The sequence below is a fragment of the Paroedura picta genome, chromosome 7 (genome assembly GCF_049243985.1).
Source record: "Paroedura picta isolate Pp20150507F chromosome 7, Ppicta_v3.0, whole genome shotgun sequence".
NCBI classification, from domain to species: domain Eukaryota; kingdom Metazoa; phylum Chordata; class Lepidosauria; order Squamata; family Gekkonidae; genus Paroedura; species Paroedura picta.
In genome coordinates this window covers 94,930,823-94,952,752 of record NC_135375.1, presented here as the reverse complement: position 1 = coordinate 94,952,752, position 21,930 = coordinate 94,930,823, and the positions used below count along the sequence as shown (strand labels likewise).

Below are 21,930 nucleotides of genomic sequence, written 5' to 3'. Positions count from 1 at the left end.
ACCACAACGGAATGTAAGCTAGAGCACTTTTTTTTGCATTCTGTGATGTTCTCAAAACACAGTTCTTTGCTACCATTGCATCTGCACAAAAATGCTCAGCAGAATCTTTCTTAGTTATGAGGTTTCTTCTCCAATGGTAATCATATTGATTACTGGAAAGGAGGCTGTGACAGCTAACCAAGCACTGTAAAAGGAGCATAGATCAGTGTCTGCAGATGGATGTTCAAGTTCCATCTGCAGCATGTAGCACCTTCATAGTCCAATCATAAACTGAGTTTAAGCCCATCGATTTAGGATTACACTGTAGCTCAACCGACTGGTGCATCAGCTTGGTCCCTTCCTGGTAAAGCAAGCTGTATATTTTCTGACCTCATCTAGGTTCAAATGCTCTTCTTCGCTGGCTATCCAGAATCTTCCATTGGTTCAGAATGCAGCTGCTTGACTGCTAACTGGTAAGATTACTTGGATCACATCTCCCAAGTTCTGGGGGGGGGGGGGGATTTTACTAGCTGCCAGTCAATTTCTCAAAACAGTTCAGTGTGTCTGCTCCTTAGTTTTAAAGCCTTTTATAGCCAGGGTTTGTAGTTTTGTAAGGATTTCCGGCTCTGGTATTAATCTGCCCAAGTGCTGAGGCATTCTCAGATGCCATTTTCTGTATGTTCCTATTTTTTGAAGTCAGGTTGGGTAACTACATGAGACATAACTACCGTGGCACCAAAACGTATGGAATTTCTCCAAAGAATCATAGAGTTGGAAGGGGCCATACAGGCCATCCAGTCCAACCGCCTTACTTGCATCTGTCCTACCCTTTTGGGTTTCAGCTACCAGTTAAAGACACGTGGGTTATTTTTGTTTTGTTTCTAACACATACAGAACAGAGCGAAGAAATTATACATTTTGGAATCATTATTCCTTACAAAATACAATAATCTATGAACTATAACACACCTGAGTTATCTCCTCTTCAAATGTTAACATAATCACTTCATCTACTTCTCTTTCAAATATTAACATTATCCAATATTTAACAATGTTTATTGCTATATTATCATGTCATTACCTTTGGGTAATTTTAGCTTATGGTTTCTTAATTCTGGGTAGTCTAATGTCCTTCATGTTTGCTCCTTTTATTTTATTCATTACTACTCTATAGCCACCATGCTTCCATGGCTTTTATTTTAGTGTTTTGTAGTTTGACAGTTAAGAGCCTCTTGTGGCGCAGAGTGGTAAGGCAGCAGACATGCAGTCTGAAAGCTCTGCCCATGAGGCTCGGAGTTCAATCCCAGCAGCCGGCTCAAGGTTGACTCAGCCTTCCATCCTTCCGAGGTCGGTAAAATGAGTACCCAGCTTGCTGGGGGGTAAACGGTAATGACTGGGGAAGGCACTGGCAAACCACCCTGTATCGAGTCTGCCATGAAAACGCTAGAGGGCGTCACCCCAAGGGTCAGACATGACTCAGTGCTTGCACAGGGGATACCTTTACTTTTACCTTTTTAGTTTGACAGTTGGGATTTGATGCTGGTGGGGATTTAGTTTTAATTACGGTAGCTGTTATTGAGCCAGAATGCAAAGGTCATGAATGAACATCATCCTAAAACAGAGGCCCACAGTATTTTCCCCATTTTTCAGATGTCAAGTGTAATTTTTTCCAGATCTAGGAAAGATATGTTTCTCAATATGTTTTTGTGAGATTCTCACTCCGGACACTGTATGCTATCGTCTCTGGGATAGAGGGGAATGTTCATGACTCTCAACATTAACTTGTTAGGAAAAGGTTTATTGAAATGTTCAAAGGAAAGGTTTAGAAATAAGTTCATAGATCTTGTTATAGACTGTGACTTCATATAATGCGTATAAATCACACTGTATGCTTGTTTCACTAAGAACCATTCATCTTCAACTATCTGTTCTGTCAGAGAACTGGGCTCTCCTTAAGTCCATGAGTAGCCATAAGTGAGGGACCATCTATCTCCCTATACCCCCTGCAGAGCTTTGTGGGTATGAAGATGCTGGTGGTTCCTGACCCACAGGATGTCAACCAGGGCCAGGGCCTTTTTGGTCCTGGCCCCTGCCTGGTGGAATGAGCTCCTGGAAAAGCTGAGGGCCCTGTCAGAGCTGTCAGAGCTCCACAGGGCCTGTAAAATGGAGCTCTTCCACCAGGCTTTGGGTCAAGGCTAGAGCCAGAAGATCCTGGCCCCTCTTCCCCTCCCCATGGCTGGCACCATGAATTTTACAGAAAATTACTACCAATAGCAGTCCATAGGCTGTGTGCCGCTGGGACTCCAGGAAAGGTGGGAACTGAATTTGATTTTACCTGCCGCCATTGATGGGACTAAATTTTAGTAATTGGGGTCTGGTTTTATATTTTATTGTTTATTGTGGGGTCTTAACCTGTAACTTGCAAGCCAGCATGCTGAGAGCAGTGTGAAACAAATTGAAAAATGAATGAATGAATGAATGAATGAATGAATGAATGAATGAATGAATGAATATTGACCGTGAGAGTTGAGGCAGCTGCAGTTCTCCTGCCTTTCTGAAACAAGCAACCTTGTTTTGTCTCCTATATCCTCTCTCTTCCACCAAACATTCTTCTCAGTCTCTCTCTAATACCAAGTCTCCCTCTCTGACTTGCCCACTCCCACTAACTACCCTTAGAATTCATTCATTCATTTATTATACTACCCTCCCTTGCGGCTCATGGTGGTTTACATAGAACATAGCAGAACAGAAGTACATTATAATTCAGAATAATATCAGTTGAACAACAGTGGTTTCATAACAGTAATAACAGTTAATTCTTCTCTTCGAACACTCCAAGGACACTCCCCCTTCTCCTTCAGGATTCCCCTCTCCCACTAGGGATTCCAAGGCCTTCTCCCTTTGGGCTCCTCACAGCATGGTTAAGACTAAGTCTAACAGAGCAGGGGTGGAGCTTCAGCCTTCTAAGTACATGGAAATCAATGGGGTGGATCCAGCCATCCTCCAAGGGGCCTTCCTCCAGGATAAAACAACTGACTTCAACTTAAGCAAGTCTTCCTCCACTCAAGTTGGCAGAAGATTCCTTATGTAGGAAGAAGGCTTCAAACAGAAGCCCACAAATATGTTAATGGTAAAGGTATCCCCTGTGCAAGCACCGGGTCATGTCTGACCCTTGGGGTGACGCCCTCTAGCGTTTTCATGGCAGACTCAATACGGGGTGGTTTGCCAGTGCCTTCCCCAATCATTACCGTTTACCCCACAGCAAGCTGGGTACCCATTTTACCAACCTCGGATGGATGGAAGGCTGAGTCAACCTTGAGCCGGCTGCAGGGATTGAACTCCGAGCCTCATGGGCAGAGCTTTCAGACTGCATGTCTGCTGCCTTAACACTCTGCACCACAAGAGGCTCTTACAAATATGTTATATGTTAATAAATAAATATTTTGCCCAGTTGATAGGAGTAGGGGTGGGATACACCCCAGTGTGATTGGCAGGGTGCAGTTCTGTTAGAGAGTGGTTTCCCGAGGTAAGATTGAATCGGGGACACCTTGATGCATAGGTCAGTCTTTTAACCATGGGTTGCCTCGTGGTTAAAATCCTGTATACGTTCAAAATGTCAAATTTTAATGCATAAATCTGTTTGCTTTTTCTTTCCATGTCCCTGGACACATCTGAAAATGAGTTTACCTTGCCGCACATGTTTACATAAATCAACTTATAATAAAAAACAAACAGGGTTTTTTCCCCCCTCATTAGCTGTGCGCTATGCAAAGGTCAAATAAACTCTCCCAAAACTTTGCCATGGTGGGAAAAGGAGGAGGAAAGAGCAAACGGTTTTTCTGTAAGGGATTTATAAATAATACGGTGCTCTTTAATAAAGCAGAAGTGATTAGGCCTTGGCTGTTTTGTATTTATTGCATTAATTGGCTTATGTGCTATAACGCATGAATATGCCCAAGTAAGATCTGTATACATATGAAATAATATAGTAAATACTTTTATTAGGCTGGTAAGGCTGCAAGATGTCCCCAGATAAGGTTGGGTAAGAATAAATCCCATCTTTTTACAGAACTGCTGTTAGGGGAAGCAAGAATTATACTACACATCTTCCTTTCTTCATTGAATGGGCAAGAATTGGGAATAACCAGGAGTGCTCTTAGCCAATGGTCAATTGGGACAGCTGCCCTGGGCCCCAGGCCGGAGAAGGTTCAATCACCCATGGTCCTGCCACCCAACAAAGCCTGCTGATGCTGCATGTGCCTGCCCCATTCAGACATCGGGCTACCCATTTTCAGCAGTAGTTGTTCACTTATGCCCACCTGAGACTTGGGCAGCCAGCTTAGTGGTAGTGGCAAATGCTCCCACCTGCCTCACATAGGGCGAGGGATGCCCCTCAATTAGTTCCAGTGGAGGGGCTGATCATGGCAGTGACTTTGGGGTCCCTCGCAACCTTTTCCCCAGAACCCCAGAACCTTTCTCTCTCTCTTTCTCTGCTCCTCTGACCTGCAAGTCTTGAGTAGTATCAATCAATCCCAACTAGGAATAAGAGGAAAGAGGGAAGGAAGGAAGAGCTCAAACCAGAAATGGTGGGCTATACCACATCAGAGAAGAGATTGCTGGCCTAGAATCCATTAAAATTTTAGTAACTGAATATCTAGGGGAAACTGAGTAGCACATAAGCGGTTTGATCCACTTCTCTCTAGCCCCCTTATACAACAGACATTGAATGTGTTTCACAGTTTCTGTGATCTCTAAACCACAACCACAATATCTAGCTGAAAACCATTTCTCTGATATGTGGCCTTCAGAGATCACAGATGGCAGCACATTTCTTCTTGTGAGCGTAATCGCCAACTTGTATCTTGGAACTGTAAGGTTAAAATAAGTTTTTTTGGGACTGTAAAGAGGAGCCCCAGAATTATGAAGCCTGCCTTGGGGAATAGCCTAGCCTTTGCAAGGTGCATTTAGATGCACAGTTTTCAATTAGGTCTTTATGGCCTCGGAACGTGCATGGTGATGGAGAATCTGGCAACTCACAGCAGCAGTCACCTTGATTACGCACCCATCCTCCTCTATATAAGGCTCTGAAGTGTATAGAGAAAAGATCTACAAGGATAGAATTTATGACAAAGAGAATCAAAGCCCCCACCCCAAGACAGATTGCAAGGATTCCCTCTCCTATCAATAACTCTTCTGCTCTCTTTTGCTACACCACAGCTGTTGTCTTATCTGCTTGTGCATCAGGGAAGGTCCTGGGACCTCAGGGATTGGTGGAGGACACAAGAAGAGGCCACTGTGCAGGGATCTCCACAGATCATGTGGAATAAGAATCCTGTGGGGCTCTGCTTCTCTATCACACCTCCACCCCGAACAGCATCTTTCTTTTGACATCCATGGATACAAATTGCCTGTTTTCAGAAGTAGCTCCCAGTATCTCTTCCTTTACTGCTATGCTGGTTTCAGAGGCAGCAAATACATTGCAGAATGTACGCACAACCACTAGAACAGAAATTAAGAGCCACCTTTAAGACTAACCAACTTTATTCCAGCTTTCGTGAGTCAGATATTATTTATTTATTTGACTTTTAGGCTGCCCATCCCTGCACAGCAGTTTCAGGGCAGCTTTCATCATACTGTTTATACAAAGCTAAAATGATAAAAACATAATTACAAAATAATACAGTGACCAGTCGCTGTTGTTTCTGCTGGATAAGAATAGGGCTCCTGAAGCAAACTAGTGGAGTTGTTAAATTCTTTTAAAATCTGATTTTCCCTTGGTGCAAAGAGGGAAGGGGGAGCCATATTGATCTGCTACTTGCTCATTTGGCATCAGCCGTATGCCTGGTGGAAGAGTGCTACTTTACAGGTGCTTTGGAACTTTGGTAGTTGCAGGAGGGCTCAGATCTCCACTGTCAGCTGGTTCCCCCAGGCTTAGGCCAGGGCCAAAAAGATTCTGGCCCTGGTTGAGGCCACCTTTTGGAGGCTGGGGATCACCAACAGATTGGAATAAGTGGAGTGCAGGGCTCTTTGGGGGACATACTCAGAGAAGCTGTCCGTTAGATACGCAGGATGCAAACTGCGTAAGGCCTCAAAGGTAAAAAAAAGATCATTTCCTCAGATGCCTATGGTGTGGGAAGTTTGTTAGGGGATTTTTTAGAAACCTGAATTCTGTGATTTGGTCTTCTAAAATTATCTATATAATTTATTTTATTTATGTCCCACCTTTCTCTCTAATGTGGAACCAAAGCAGTGTGTATTATTCTTGTCTACATTTTATCCTCACAACCACCTTGTGAGGTAGGTTAAACTGAGAGTGTCACTGGCCTCAGGTCACCCAGCAAGCTTCCATGGTAGAGTGGGGATTTGAACCTGAGTCTCCAAGATCCTTCTCCAGTACTCTAATGTCCAGGTATGTTATCTAGCCTCCAAGTAAAGAAGAGGGTGGGCTGGGGGTCTGGCCCTCCTCAGTGGGGCAAGGCTACCCAAATGTGGCAATTGGCTCCTCTCCTACTCCTGTCAGAGATGGGTGGGTGTGTCACCGTCTCCCCATCAATGCACATGTGCACTATGTTTGCCACTATGTTTCAGCAGCATAATCCTCCTTCTTTGCAATCATTGCAGTCTTCTTGCTCTTCCTCTTCATCCTCCTCCTCCTCCTTTTCTTCTGTCCAACTCTCGGCTATCCTATGGTTCAACTGTTGCCATGGTTGTCCATCTTGCACCACTTCTTTTAGTTTTGTAATGTTCTGGTCAATGTCCATTTTGATCATATTTACCCACCATGCTCTTTGTTGGCCTGGTTTCCTTTTTCCACTGACCAACCTTAGCATAATTGCTGTCTCCATTGAGTTGGATCACATGATATGGCCAAAATAAGTAAGCTAGTGCTACATCAGACTTTACGCGCTGAAGTTCTAATGAATCCATTCTCCTCTTTCAGTCACTGCCTCATTAATTTGCTTCCAGTTCTGCTCTGCCCTGTCCAGGGTCCTGATACCAGGCTTTTCCCTATGGTGCTCTGTCCATGGTTCTGATCAGAGATGCTTCATTATCCCTCTTTTGGGATTGTAGACTTGGAACAATGCTTCAGACACTTGTTGTGTGTGTGTGTGTGTGTTTTTTAAAGAAACATTCCAAATTAGATTTATTAATTTAAACTGCTTATAGCCTTCCTTATCTCTTTAGATACGACTCAGTGAACAAGGCAATGAAAGGCTGAAATTTTTTTATGTGCATGTACATTATACAGGCGGTCCTGAGGGACCGCCTGTCGCCCTATATGCCCCGCATGCTCTACGCTCTGCGGGAGAAAACCTACTGATCGTTGCCGGCCCCAGAGAAGTGTGCCTAGCCTCAACCAGGGCTTCCTCTGTCCTGGCCCCCACCTGGTGGAATGAGCTCCCGTTCCGCAGGGCCTGTAAAACGGAGCTCTTCCACCAGGTCTATGGTTGAGGCTGGGATTGGCAAGGAAGGACATTGCCCCCCTGGGGGGTTTGAAGTAGTCATCATCACCCTCCATCCCCCAATGCCCTTGTTCGGGTAAGAGAGAGTGGTATTTTCCGCCGTGTTAGGTATTTTTATAGTCTTTTAACGGGGTTTTTAATGGGGGATTTTGAGACTGTTGTTACCCGCCATGAGCCTGTGGGGAGTGGCGGGAAATAAATCGAATAATAATAATAATAATAATAATAATAATAATAATAATAATAATAATAATAATCCCCACACTTTTCATCTTTGTGTCGATTTTTTTTTTTTAAAAAAGAGATGTTTGGGTCTTGCTTTGAGAAGAGGCCATGTGGATTCCCCCCCCCATTATCAACTCCCATCTTTTCTTTGCTTGCTTGATAATTCACAAATATTTGTGCATATATGTTTTGGCACTGCTCTGGCACAGATATTTCCGCTTTTCCCCTGTTCATATGCCCAACTCAGCCGACATTTTAAAAAGTATTAATTTGCACAGGAAGTTCTTTCCCTATTTGTTTTGGAGGCATGTGTGAAAACCTCATGGGCCATCTCTCTTCCAGACCCATCAGTTTTTCCTCCCCACCTGACTTCTAAATCATTTGTTCACTAGCTGGATTCATGTATTCTTGCATGAGTTATAGTTTGATATAGTTGGCTCTGGGTTTGCAACCGTGTTATGAATACCAATGACTGTGCAAGTGCTGCACCTACACACATACACTGTGACACAGTTGATTCCAGATGACATATGGCCTGCTCATGATGACCCTGATCCCTGTATACTATCTTATTGGGTCAACTAAATTAGCCAGCTTTCGAGCCCAGCAGGACTCTTTGTCTGGCTTGATTTTATAAGGTTCAAAAAGTTGTCTGCTGTGCTGAAAGCTGCCACTTTGCAGGTGTAATACTAGTTGCTCTGAACTGGAAGCAAATAAGATGGCTGTGTGTGATTTGACAGAACCTGGGGATTGCAATGTGTGGGCGCGGCCCGCGGGCGTGGCCCGATGCGCGGGCTCAGCCCGCGGGCGTGGCCGATGCGCGGGCATGGCCCGCGCGGCCTGTGGGCTGCGCCCCGATGCCCTGCCAGTCGCCAACCTCAGAAAGGTTGGGGACCACTGAGCTAGAGTGCTCATCTGCCACATTGGCCACTTGGCTAGTAAACTGTGGGATTTACCTAAGGAATGAAGAAGACTTATGTAGCATGTTGCTAGTGATGACATAGTCATTGAAGAAGAAGAGTTGGTTCTTATATACCGCTTTTCTCTACCTGAAGGAGGCTCAAAGTGGCTTACAGTTGCCTTCCCTTTCCTCTCCCCACAACAGACACCCTGTGGAGTAGGTGAGGCTGAGAGAGCCCTGATATTCCTGCTTGGTCAGAGCAGTTTTCTCAATGCTGTGACGAGCCCAAGGTCACCCAGCTGGTTGCATGTGGGGGAGCACAGATTCCATCCTGGTTAGCCAGACTAGAAGTCCGCACTCTTAACCACTACACCAAGCTGGCTCTCTTGACCAATAGGCACCAATGATACTACATACAATACATTGTTGATATAGCGATTTAGGTGCCGGGAAAATGTTGCTTGCCTGCAACAAACATGTCAGCTGTTGCAGGGAAAGCCATTCACACCAAATCAGTGGCTATTGCACTTTTACTGGGCTACTCTGAACATGTTTACCCGCATAGAAACGTTTCGAGACCAACGACTCCCCACCTTTAAGGAATACTAACACTCCCTTTCCCAATTATCAGACCATTTCACCACTGCACACATGAACCAGGTGCTGAGCAAGCAAGGGCTATGTCGTTACAGTACTGAGATTCGGTGCACATCAGCAGACAGAAATACGCGTTTCAGCTGTTCAAAAAGGGTAATCGCTTTTCTGTATGGGCTCCGTTCTTCTCAAGCTATAGTCAGCTCAGTGGGTGAGAGGATAAAAGGCTTCTGAAGGCAAGAAGAGTATTCCGGCTCTTTATCAGGGAGCAGCTGGGGCTTCCGAGATGACAGTAACCTCCCTCCACGAGCACAATTCTTAGTTCTAACCTTGATCTGGAGTCAGTAGCATAGTAGCCTGTTCCTATATACTGATATACTGGAGAGGCACACATGTACCTCGGAGAGGGAAAGATAGTGTGAGGCAGAGCACCCTGTTTCTTCCTAAGGGTTAATGTGAATATTAGTGGACCTGTTGCAAGGTTGTGGGTGTTGCAAATTGGTCCATCAAGCCCACAGGCTCTTATCTCTTTCAAGGCCAGAGCCAAGAATGTGGCAATTAGTTTTTCTGAAGATAGGAGGGGGGAGGAGGAGAAGTGAGGGCACAGATTTCTAGAGAGTTCCTTTGAATGTCGGCCCTGACTGGATTTGGAGCACCTTCTGATGTTAGAGGGCCAAAAAAAGTATAGTTGAAATACAGATCAAGGGAACAGAATTGCTGAGCCGAGAGGGGCGGTCTTATAAATCTAATTATAAATTTTAAAAAATTTAAAACACTAGTGACTTGGTGACGTTATGGGACAGAGGCATGGACTATGCTGAGTCATAGAAGAATCTGTAAGCCTCTGGTTTTGACTCTGCTGTCTGAAGTCAGGTGTCAAAGTCTTAGACCAGCATTTATCCACATTTTTACCATTGAGAAACCCCTGAAACATTCTTCAGGCTTCGAGAAACTCCAGAAGTGGTGTGATTGTGCAGAATGTGGTTGGGGAAGCAGAGCTGTGGACACTGAGAGTGTTTTTACACAAAAAGGAAACCACTTTACGAACTCCTCTTCTTCTTTGGGCTGTTGAAGAATGATCATGCCCAAAGCACTGCCCATTGCACCGTATGGAGAATGGCAACCTCATTAGACAGGCTCCAACTGCTCATGCATGGCTGAATGATCAATGAAAAATTAGTTCATGACTGGCGAGCAGAACGGGAGCTGAACCAAAGGGCGTTCAAGCATCCCTAATTCTCTTTGGCTTTTAAAGGGTTTGCTAAATGCTCGTGCTCTTCAGTAATGGAACTAGTAAGCACAACAAAATTTGAGTCCCATGGTGCCTTTAAGACCAACCGAGATTTATTCAAGGTGTGAGCTTTTGTGTGCAGGTACCCTTCCTCAGACATCTTTTTTTTTTAACCATTTTTATTGAAAGTTTTACACAACCACAAAAAAGACACAAAACCCATAAAACACTACCACCAACACTACTGCTATAACCCCCAATAACAAATAATAATAAAGACACCTCCCCCAATGACCAAAAACATACAATAACAAAAAAAACACTACATTTAGAGAAGACCTCCGACCATCTACAAATCAGGTTCTTTAGTTTTCGCACCCCACATGCACAAAAAATATTATTGGAAATCAAAATTTCACAATTAAATCTTTCACTAACCATTCATAATTATAATATATATCCTTAATTAAAAATAATAATATGATGAAATACATATTTACATCCAATAAATCTACACTTCCTCAGACATCTCATGCACACAAAAGCTCACGGCGTGAATAAATCTTTGTTGGTCTTAAAGGCACCATGGGACTCAAATTTTGTTGTGCTACTTCAGACCAACACAGCTTTCCACTTGAAACTAGTAAGCACCATGCCTCTGAAGAGGGTGAAGAAAGTAGGTCATATAGCATCAAGGGTTAGAGGGAAGAGATTGTGGTCCCTGTCATAAGTAATGCCATAGACCAGGGGTAGTCAAACTGCGGCCCTCCAGATGTCCATGGACTACAATTCCCAGGATCCCCTGCCAGCGAATGCTGGCAGGGGCTTCTGGGAATTGTAGTCCATGGACATCTGGAGGGCCGCAGTTTGACTACCCCTGCCATAGACACTGGCCATTAGATGCCTCCGATTCCACTTTTCATAAAGTGCTAATACTGATATTTTAGTGGCTGGGAAAATGCTGTTTACTTGTAACAGTCCTGCTAGATTATAGGAGAAAGCCATTTAAATAAATAAGTGATAACTGTACTTTTCCTGAGCAGTGTAAAATGGTCAATTTATGACTTTGCCATTTTTGCTGCGTTTGAAACTTCATGCTTATGGCTTGGATCCTAAGTAATTTTTCTTTTGTGAGTGCTTCTGTGCTTTCAAAGTGTAGGACCCAAATCTGTAACATACCACAAATGCCATGAATTCCCTCCAATAATCTTGGAAATTGGTGAAGGTTCTGAGTATTTTCTTTCTTTAATCAGACCACTTGCAGAGATGCAGCTCCCTAGGGTCATTGTAAATGCGGGATATCTGTTAAGCAGGTTTAAGTTTTTGTACAAAGATACTACTTTTCTCATTTGTGCCCCTCAGAGTTCCCCTGAACTTGAAAGCCCTTTAAAGTACAGATCATTTATATCTCTGTCTTCGGAAATCCTTAAGGGCTTTCCCTGTTTGAGAAGATAAGAAGGATATATACATTGACCCTATTTTTGATATCAGGATAAAGGAGTCTTTAAGCAGTGAAAAATGGAAAAGAAGGTATGGAATATCCACAAACATTCTGTGTGTGTTGGAATGGAAAAACAAATTGGGTGCAGGTTGACAAGATCGGATCGGAACACATTCTCAGAAAAATAGTATTTAAATCAAGCCAGTTTTCCACAGTGGCTAAACCTCAAAGAGGCACTGCTTGTTAAAAAAGAGGTGAATATGGGGAAGAGTTCAGAGGGGAGCAATGAAAGTGATGGGTGTCTGGACAATAAGGCTGATTAGTCAAGGAAAGGTGAAGGGAGAGGAAGGCGCTCCATCTGGGGAAAAGCAAATCGAAGTGAGGAAGAAATGTTTACAGAAGCCAAAATGGCTGATTGGGAGATAAAAGGCAGAGGGACCAATTATTTTCAGTAGCCAGTAAAGATGGCAACAGAAAAAAAGTGCATTTTAAGCAGCAGGAAGGAAGGCTTAATAGGATATGAACAATTTAAGTATTCAAATCTTTAAAAATAATTTGAACTGCTGGCTGTAGAGGGGAGAGCCAGGACCCCCAGGAATGGCAAAGGGCCCATTGACCCAAGGACAGTACCATGCCCACATTACAGTGCTGAACAAAATCACCATTCTCAGTATGTAACCCCCATTCCCCTTCCATGTTATGAGAATGCCTTGCCCAAAGGCTCCCCATTCGAGAGCCCTCCACCCCCCACCCCCCAAGGAATGGAAAGCTTTTCCAGCTTTGGGGCGGGAGTGGGGCTCGTCCTGCCAGCATTGGGATCTTGGGTGCCTGGGATTTCTTTTCCAGTTCTTTTTAACCCCCAGCTGGTAATAAACATCTTTGGCTTTTTCTCTCCAAGGAGCGCTCAAAGGGATTTCCGTCCCCATTCTCACCTCCTCCTCCATTTTTATCCTCACAAGGGAAGCCAGGCCAAGAGAGTGCAGCTGGTTTAGAATGCCAGTATCCCCTCCTCCATTTTATCCTAACAACAACTCTGTGAGGCAGGCAAGGAAAATATTGGGGATATGAACCCCGGTCTCCCAGATCTTACTCCAACAGGGCACTGTCATTAATGGATTGCTATGCCTTATTTAGGACATGATAAGCCTGTACTGAGAGCCTCTTGTGGTGCAGAGTGGTAAGGCAGCAGACATGCAGTCTGAAAGCTCTGCCCATGAGGCTGGGAGTTCAATCCCAGCAGCCGGCTCAAGGTTGACTCAGCCTCCCATCCTTCTGAGATTGGTAAAATGAGTACCCAGCTTGCTGGGGGGTAAACGGTAATGACTGGGGAAGGCACTGGCATACCACCCCATATTGAGTCTGCCATGAAAACGCTAGAGGGCGTCACCCCAAGAGTCAGATATGACCCAGTGCTTGCACAGGGGATACCTTTACCTTTAAGCCTGTATTGGTTTCCCCCCTAGCGTTCCAGGCTAGGTCTGGCCTATGGACTGCTAGTTCAGGCACCTCTGTTCTTGGTGACTGGCCAGAAGTTGGTCAGATTTCGCTTGGAATCTGGCTTGCACATGAACCCAGGTAAAACACTTCTTGGCAGATTGCAAACCAGCAGATTCCAGCAGATTGCAAACCCACCAGCAGATTGCAAACCAGCAGATTGCAAACCCACCACAATCCAGCAGATTGCAAACCCACCACAATCTGGAAGACTCGTCATGCAGTTGACCTGGCATTTAGCCAACTGGTAATTGGACTGACCTTTGTTGCCTTCTGATGAGCTCCAGAAAGCTAAGCTAGGGATCAGAACTCCCGGCTGTGCTTTTTCTCCATCCCTTCATTAAAAGAAAACAAACAGATTCACCTCTCACCGGGAACTACCAGCAGGGCTTTCCAAGGAAGCTCTCATACCTTTCCGCTGCCTAGAGACCCGAACCTGTGATCAGGGTGATAATAATGTTGCTGAAGATTGATGTAAAAAAAAACAATTAAAGAGGATTGATGTAAAAAAACAAGCATGACATTGACCATGCTTGACCTTTGTAAAGTAAGTTTTCTGGTTTTGGTTCTCTTTGGAGTCTTTTTGGAACTCCCCCCCCCCCTTCTCCTTTACCACTTTCAGATCTCTGAAAATTTTTGTTATATAGTGATATGAATGGCGTCTGCGGGTTCCATCTGCACCCCCCTTCCCACCCTCCTCCATGAGATTAATTAGGGGAATTGATAGTGCTTCGAATTGTTTTTTTCCGCCGTGTCTCTTTTTTGTACTGTGATTCAGAATCACAGAATCATAGAGTTGGAAGGGGCCATACAGGCCATCTAGTCCAACCCCCTGCTCAACGCAGGATCAGCCCAAAGCATCCTAAAGCATCCAAGAAAAATGTGTATCCAGCCTTTGCTTGAAGACTGCCAGTGAGGGGGAGCTCGCCACCTCCTTAGGCAGCCTATTCCACTGCTGAACTACTCTGACTGTGAAAATGTTTTTCCTGATATCTAGCCTATATCGTTGTACTTGTAGTTTAAACCCATTACTGCGTGTCCTCTCCTCTGCAGCCAACGGAAACAGCATCCTGCCCTCCTCCAAGTGACAACCTTTCAGATACTTAAAGAGGGCTATCATGTCCCCTCTCAACCTCCTTTTCTCCAGGCTGAACATTCCCAAGTCCCTCAACCTATCTTCATAGGGCTTGGTCCCTTGGCCCCAGATCATCCTCATCGCTCTCCTCTGTACCCTTTCAATTTTATCTACGTCCTTCTTGAAGTGAGGCCTCCAGAACTGCACACAGTACTCCTGGTGTGGTCTGACCAGTGCCGTATACAATGGGACTATGACATCTTGTTATTTTGATGTGATGCCCCTGTTGATACAGCCCAAAATGGCATTTGCCAAAATCCCAAAATGACATTACTGGATCTATGCTTGGTTTATGTCTGGGGTTTTAATGGGGGTTTTATTCGGATTTTAGTCAGAGTATTATAACCCACCATGAGCCATTTGGGAATGGCGGGTAATAAATTGAAACAACAACAACAACAGTGATAACTTTATGCTGTGCTGGTAGCTATTCCTGCAGCAATAATTTTTAAAATAAAAATCAGAAATCTTGCTGGGTAAAAACCTCACCTGGCCTTGTCCACTTTCTAAAAACACTTGGCAGGGGCCAAAAAAAGAACAGTTGGTTTTTATACTTGAAAGCGTCTCAAAGCTGCTTACAATCGCCTTCCCTTCCTCTCCCCACAACAGATATCCAATGAGGTAGGTGGGGCTGGGAGAGCTCTGACAGGACTGCTTGGTCAGTGCTGTGATGAAGAGAAGAGGAAGATGCCGCTTATATGCCACTTTTCTCTACCCGAAGGAGTCTCAGAGCAGCTTACATTCGCCTTCCCTTTCCTCTCCCCACAACAGACACCCTGTGAGGTGGGTGAGGCTGAGAGAGCCCTGATATCACTGCTCGGTCGGAACAGCTTTATCAATGCTGTGGTGAGCCCAAGATCACTTAGCTGGCTGCATGTGGAGGAGCAGGGAATCAAACCCTGCTCTGTAGATTAGAAGTCGCCACTTTTAACCACCATGCCATGCTGGCTCCGAAGCACACCACATTGGGGCCTCCTGCTCTAAAGTGTTATATTATTAAGTGCAAATAAACCGAGCGTGCCTTCTGCCACTATAGATGCACGGAATGGTTGCTATTGGAAACTCCCCTCCCTGAAGTCCAGTGGACTGAAAGTGGATTATTCAGTTGCGTAAAGAGGCAACGGGGCTCTTGCTGCCCAGCTTCTGACCCTGTGTGCCGTTTGCTTGCTGTGTTTGAGAATGCTGGCTATTATGAAGTATACTTTACAACCCACGCTTCTGGTATCCAGGCGTTAAAATACCCCACATTAAGACTGAGACATTACTTAGAAATCAGTATCGGTGTAGCAAATCTCAGCTTTCTGAGTTGTCTGTGCTTGAACCTCTGTGGGGGTAGATTTCATGCCTCTCTGTTTTTAGGGAGAGACTTACGATATTTTTCCTCCTTGTGAGGAAACTCTCAGGTACTGTGTATGTACTAGAACCCAGATTTCTGGGTGGCTTGGAAAAACTTTAACCATTGAGGAGAACACAGATCCTAGTTGTACTTTCTGTTTCTGGTAGGCACTAGTGCAAGAGAGAGAAAGTGTTTTTTGTGTGCTCCTCCCTCTCACCTTGTCTACCATTGGATTCCTCACGGTGTCAGTCTCCTGTGTTGAGGAAGAGAGGTACAAATCCCCCACCTCTGAGTCACTTTTCAGACTAGGGAGTCATGGGTTTCGTGTGTATCGTAGCTCAGCTTTCAAGCGAGTGTAATAATGCTTTAGCAATCTGGGAGCATAGTTCAAGGATTTGAGGTGTGTGTAAAAATTACTCAGCGCTGGTGTAGTAGTGGTTCAGTGAACAGTGGATGTTCTATTGTGATTGCGCTATAGCGATAATTTGCAATACAGTTGTGTATAAGTGTTATAGCACAACAGTATATTGTTACATCAATGCAGCCTCAATAGTTTTACTGACTTTCTGTTGCACTGACAAGTAACTTACATGGAGGCAAATATGGATACTAGGCAACTAGAACCAAACTTCTAGATCAGGCTTTCTCAGCCAGAGTTAAGATTTCTTGATGGCTCTGGAAGGGTTTCCCAAATGGGTGGGTGTTAATTATTTCTGTATTATTTTGTTAAAAATATGTTCAACATTGATTGCATGATTGGACCATATATGGTCATGTTGACCTGCCTCCCCTCCCCAAACGGCCAAGGATGAGCCTGGAGGAGTGGGAAGAGTGGCCTGGGTGGGCATGTACACAGCTATGCTTCCAAGCCATATTCTATATAATTGCACCACTTCTGTGGTTTCTCAAAATGTTTCAGGGGCTTCTCAATGGTAAAAAAGTTGAGAAAGGCTGTTCTAGATCCTAGCGACTTTTGCCTCTTCTTCTTCAGATCTTCAAAAACTCTCATTTCTGTTATCTGATGATGAGCCATTTAAAACTAATTGAGTAGGACTCTTTGCTCTAGGAAGCTACTAGCCCAGCAAGCAAGCGTTTTGGAAACAAATATATCAGCTTTGTTAAACTATAGGTTTCTTATTGGTCACACACTTTTATTACAAGAATTTATAAGAATTCCTTTGATATCTTTGTCTTATCTTAACTCTGTGTCTTATTTTAAAACCGCCTGCGGCGCCATGGGCGCCACGGACTAAATAATGCGGTAAGGCCTAAAGGGGAGGAGTTAGGGTGGACTCTGTCCATGATGAGGAAGGGTGCCGATTGGCCCCTTCCTCCGGACTGACAATCGGAGGGCCCAATTGGCCTGCCGATTGGGCCCTCCGATTGGCTGCCTGCCGCCAAGGGAGCAACTGCGAGCCGCACGCAGCGTGGCTCGCAGTTGCTCCCTTGCAGGCGGCCTGACGCCTCAGGACGCCGCCATGCCGGCCATTGCGAGCCACGCGCACTGCAGCTCCCCGTCGCTCCCTGCCCACTGGCCTGCCTGCTCGGGGGACGTGCGCTGCCCCGCTAGCGTCCGCTGTATTGCAGCTACAGAGGGCTTAATTACTAGTATTGTATATATTTTGTTCTTATTTTATACAGCTAATGTTTTATATTGTCTACAGGCCATGGCCACACACAATAAATTTAACTAAAATTACATAAATGGATAGTAAGGTAGAAAAGTAAGTAGAATATGAGTGTTATTAATGAACAGCTTACTACACACTGAGTTGCTTTTTCCTAGCAACAGCAAGAAGTCCTTAATAGAGTGGTGGAGGATGTCAGTTGTGCAAATCTATAGTTGCTGAATCATTGCCAGCCGTGTACAAGATGACTTATGACACAAACATGCACGTGCCAACTAAGGTGCCCAGTCCAAGGGACTGGAAATGTCCAAGGAAATGCCAGGAGATTTGGGGAGGGCAGAGTTTGGGAAGGATGTGAACTCACTACCAGGTGATTCTCCAGGAAGTTCCCTGTATCTCTATGATAAAGGCCATAGAGACTAGGGAAAATTCCTAGAGCATCACCATGGATGATATTGAAAGTAAAAGATTGGGGCTGGGGATAGGGAATTCCCTGCCAGGCCTAATGCCTCACCCACATACTTTGTCAAATCTGCGAGCTTTCTTGGAATCACTTGGCACATGAACCTTTGAAAAATGTTTACCATAATGTGTGAATGCAGCACAAAGACTGGATTGAAAACACTTGAGAGCTCCAATTGGTCATTTGTGTCATGCTGGGAGGCAAACACAGGGAGACAAAGCCAGTTTCTTTGCTTTGCGATGTATGAAACAGACACGAATCGGCAAAAATCAATTCACCCAAGATCAAAGCTGTCATGCTAAAGCCACCGAATTCATTTTGATGTGTAGCCATTGACTACGATACAGTCTAAACGGGAGCTTTGTGTTTTTACATAAACTGGTGTAACACTTTTCACAGTCATTAACACCTGCATGGTTTCATTAATCTTTTTGTACAGTAAACTATTTGATGTTTCACGCCAGCTTTTCTAGAATTCATCTTAGTAACATCAGTATTCCTGAACAGTGAGATGGGCCACACATGGCAACTGCAAAAGCCCCTCTTATATGCCACGAAGAAGACCAAAAGGCTCCTTGGAGCCTAGCACCTCAAACAACATTGGAAACAGTATTTTGGGCCTTCACAAGACCTGCAGCTGGGAATTTCCAGCATTCTAATTAATGAGGTAGAGTTCCAGAAAAGGGAACGAAATTCTAGTGTGCCTGGACCCCTCCCTGCAGAGCCCCTTCAACCCTGAAGATGCCACCCATCAGTCAGGAAGTGGGACCCTCCCCTCAGCAACTGGGGAATCAACTTTCCCTTCAGCTTTCTTACTTGGCAGCAACTCCAACTTGGCCAGTCACCAAGACAGTATGAACCTTGTGATATCTCATGAGATCGGAGGGAAGGTGAGAGGAGCATATGGAGATTAGCAGAGAGAGAATTCAATCCCAACTACTTCAGGCCAGAGAAGGTGTCTCATGTGGACTGATGGCAGCCAGAGAGAAGGAGCAAGGAAGCAGCCATAAGGAGAGGGAAGGATGACTAAGGGGTTAGGTGAACTCTCTCAAACTGATGTATCACAAGGGGATGGCCAAAAATTGAATGAATGGAGTCACCAGGCAGTCTCCCACAGATTGTTAGTGTTCTGATATTTGCAAGCCCGGCTTTAATACCAGTAGATCAGAACTTAGCTTAGCCGGGGCTCATTTTAGTCTTCCTTCCTTCCTTCCTTCCTTCCTTCCTTCCTTCCTTCCTTCCTTCCTTCCTTCCTTCCTTCCTTCCTTCCTTCCTTCCTTCCTTCCTTCCTTCCTTCCTTCCTTCCTTCCTTCCTTCCTTCCTTCCTTCCTTCCTTCCTCCAATGTGTTGGCAAGGACTTGGCAGTGGGACAATCGTAAGATTTTCACGGATTTTCATGCAGCTTGCGGTGATGCCATTTGGGGTCTCCAAGAACTATGGGAAGCATAGGCTCCAATGTCTCAGGTAAGGACAAAGAGGAGTGATTCCACCTATTTGCACCTGGCACACATTATGGCAGCCTCCAGAGCCTACCAGAAGTCAGGTGCAAACCATCCCTCTGATGAGGGAGGGTCTGTGGTGAAGATTGAGGAGGCAGCATGGCCTTTATCAAAAAGGGGGTGGCAGTTTACAGTGGATGAGCAACAGGGTTGTGGGTGTCCTGCATAGTGCAGGGGTTGGGTCCCTTCCAACTCTATTGTTCTATGATTCTATGAAATGGACATGAGTTTAAATATCAGGGCCCTGTATGAATCAGACCCAAATTAACTTAATTGGGTTGAAGTTGTCTATCATATCATCATTCCGAGCCAATCTCCTATGAAGGTGGATAATTCTGTTTCTCACCCTAACCTCAAGGAGTTTGAAGCTAAATAAAAGCTGAAATGGGGAACAGGAGAATGATATGGGTGCTTTGTATCCCTACTGGAGAGAAAACCGCATTGTAAACGAAGTAAACAAATATCTTGTCTCTGTCTCCTATGTGATAGGATGATCCAGCCTCGTCTCATGCAGCAGAGGTTCCCTGTTGCTTCTCTGCACGTGTCATTGGTCTTGTTTCACCTCCTTCCGATTAAGAAACGTACTGGGAAAAGCTCACACACCCATGCAGACTGAGGGGACTCCTCTGATGGAAAGTAATTCTTATCCTTCCACCTTTCAAAAGTAAATGTTTTCAGGTGTAAAATGTGCTTTCCATTTTAACAAAGGAAACAAAATAGCACCTCAACTGTTGGGGGTTTAGGGTATGTTGTCTGAGCATTTCCTTGCAACAGAAGTAGAGGAAGAAGCCCACAAAAATATGCCACTCAGTGTAGGAAAAAGACTTCCACAAGTATAACAAGAAGCCAGAATCCCATGTGCTCCCATATGTATGGAAATCAGTGAATCCCCAAACTGTAAAGTCATCAGAATTTCAATAAACAGGCTTATTTATTCATGAGGCCAGAGATGAAATATAATTTTATTTCTGTTTTGTAATCCAAGTGCAAATATCTGCTAAATCAAATTTAAGATTAATGAACCCTCCAGGAAAAAAAGAACAGTTGTTCTCCGACATGGAGGGAGACATAAACACAGATGGGGAACGTGGATTCATTCTGCTGCCAGTTCTCTCTTGCAGCTTCACTGAAATATGCACCGTAGCCTCGTTGAGCAAAACAAACTCTTTGGGGGCGGGAATTATAAATGGCAATCATTTCCTGAGGGCAATAACATCGAATCGCAAGTATGACTGAACCGCTGGGTAGTCATCAAAAGGGAGGGTTGCTGGCATGTCCCCAGCAATGCTCTCCAGTGGCGTTGTACACAAGCTGTGGAAATTCTTCCTGTGACCGAGATGGCCCAGGCTAGCCTGATCTTGGAGGCACTTGGAGGCTGTGGGTGTTGACCCCGGTTGCTACTCAGATAGGGCACTGCTAAGGAAGTCCAGGGTTGCCATGCAGAGGTGGACAACAGCCAACCTTTTAAGTTAATCTCTTGCCTTAAAACCAGTGGTCCTCAACCCCCGGTCCGGGGACCGGGACCGGTCTGTGGATGAGTCGGTACCGGGCTGTGGCTCCTTGTCCTCCTCCCCAGCTGCTGCCTCGGGGGCTGCCCTGCCACTCTGCCTCTGGCTCACCTTTGGTGCTCTCCAGTGGCTGCCATGGCTGGGGCTCCCCCTCAGCATGGCACTGCGCAGCTGCTGTTGGTAGCGCCCCCCAGCAGGTGGCGGGAAGTCAGGGGTGCCAGTGAGAAAGCAAGTGGAGCAGAGGCTCAGGCGGTGGCGATGTCCCTCAGCAAAAGACTACCCTCCCCGGGGCCTCAGTAAAATTGTCAAGTGTTGACCAGTCCCCAGTGACAAAAAGGTTGGGGACCACTGCTTTAAACCCTACAAGAGGGATTCCCAACTGGTTTCCCGGGGAACCCTGGGGTTACGCAAAAGCTCCCCAGGGGTTACCTGGCCTTTCACAGAAGTTTGGATGTCGGCTGACATCACTAGACATTCTCTACATGCAGGGGTAGTCTAACTGCGGCCCTCCAGATGTCCATGGACTACAACCATGTTGGCAGGGGCTCATGGGAATTGTAGTCCATGGACATCTAGAGGGCCGCAGTTTGACTACCCCTGATTTCTTGTGAATCACAACAGGGGACAGCTTGATTTATTTATATCGGGATTTTTATTCTGCCCTGTTTTTGAAAACTGAGGGCAGGTTACACGTTTCTGTAATAACAAATCCCTGCAAAACTCTCAAAATTAGTAACAGTTAAAACAGTGCTCCCCCTTCAAGGATCGCTGCCTTGTTGTGGCAAGGGGGCTTGCGTAGTTCAGTGAAGCTATGAGCTATGCCGTGCAGGGCCACCCAAGACGGACAGGTCATAGCTGAGAGCTCTGACAAAAGGTGATCCACTGGAGAAGGAAATGGCAAACCACTCCAGTATCTTTGCCATGAAAACTCTATGGACAGTTCCAATAGGCATAACGATATGACGCTGGAAGATGAGCCCCTCAGGTCGGAAGGTGTCCAATATGCTACTGGGGATGAGCAGACGGCTAGTAC

The 21,930-nt window shown here is 45.2% G+C and overlaps 1 long non-coding RNA gene across 1 annotated transcript in view; it reads left to right on the top strand.

The window, feature by feature from the left end:
* Window positions 1-20,292, top strand: part of LOC143841314 (uncharacterized) — a 98,943-nt gene extending 78,651 nt beyond the window's left edge. Inside the window, exons 4-5 of the long non-coding RNA XR_013232663.1 lie at window positions 379-452; window positions 19,879-20,292. This is a non-coding gene — a long non-coding RNA (uncharacterized LOC143841314). The remainder of the gene's footprint in view (window positions 1-378; window positions 453-19,878) is intronic.
* The last annotated feature ends 1,638 nt before the right edge of the window (window positions 20,293-21,930 follow it).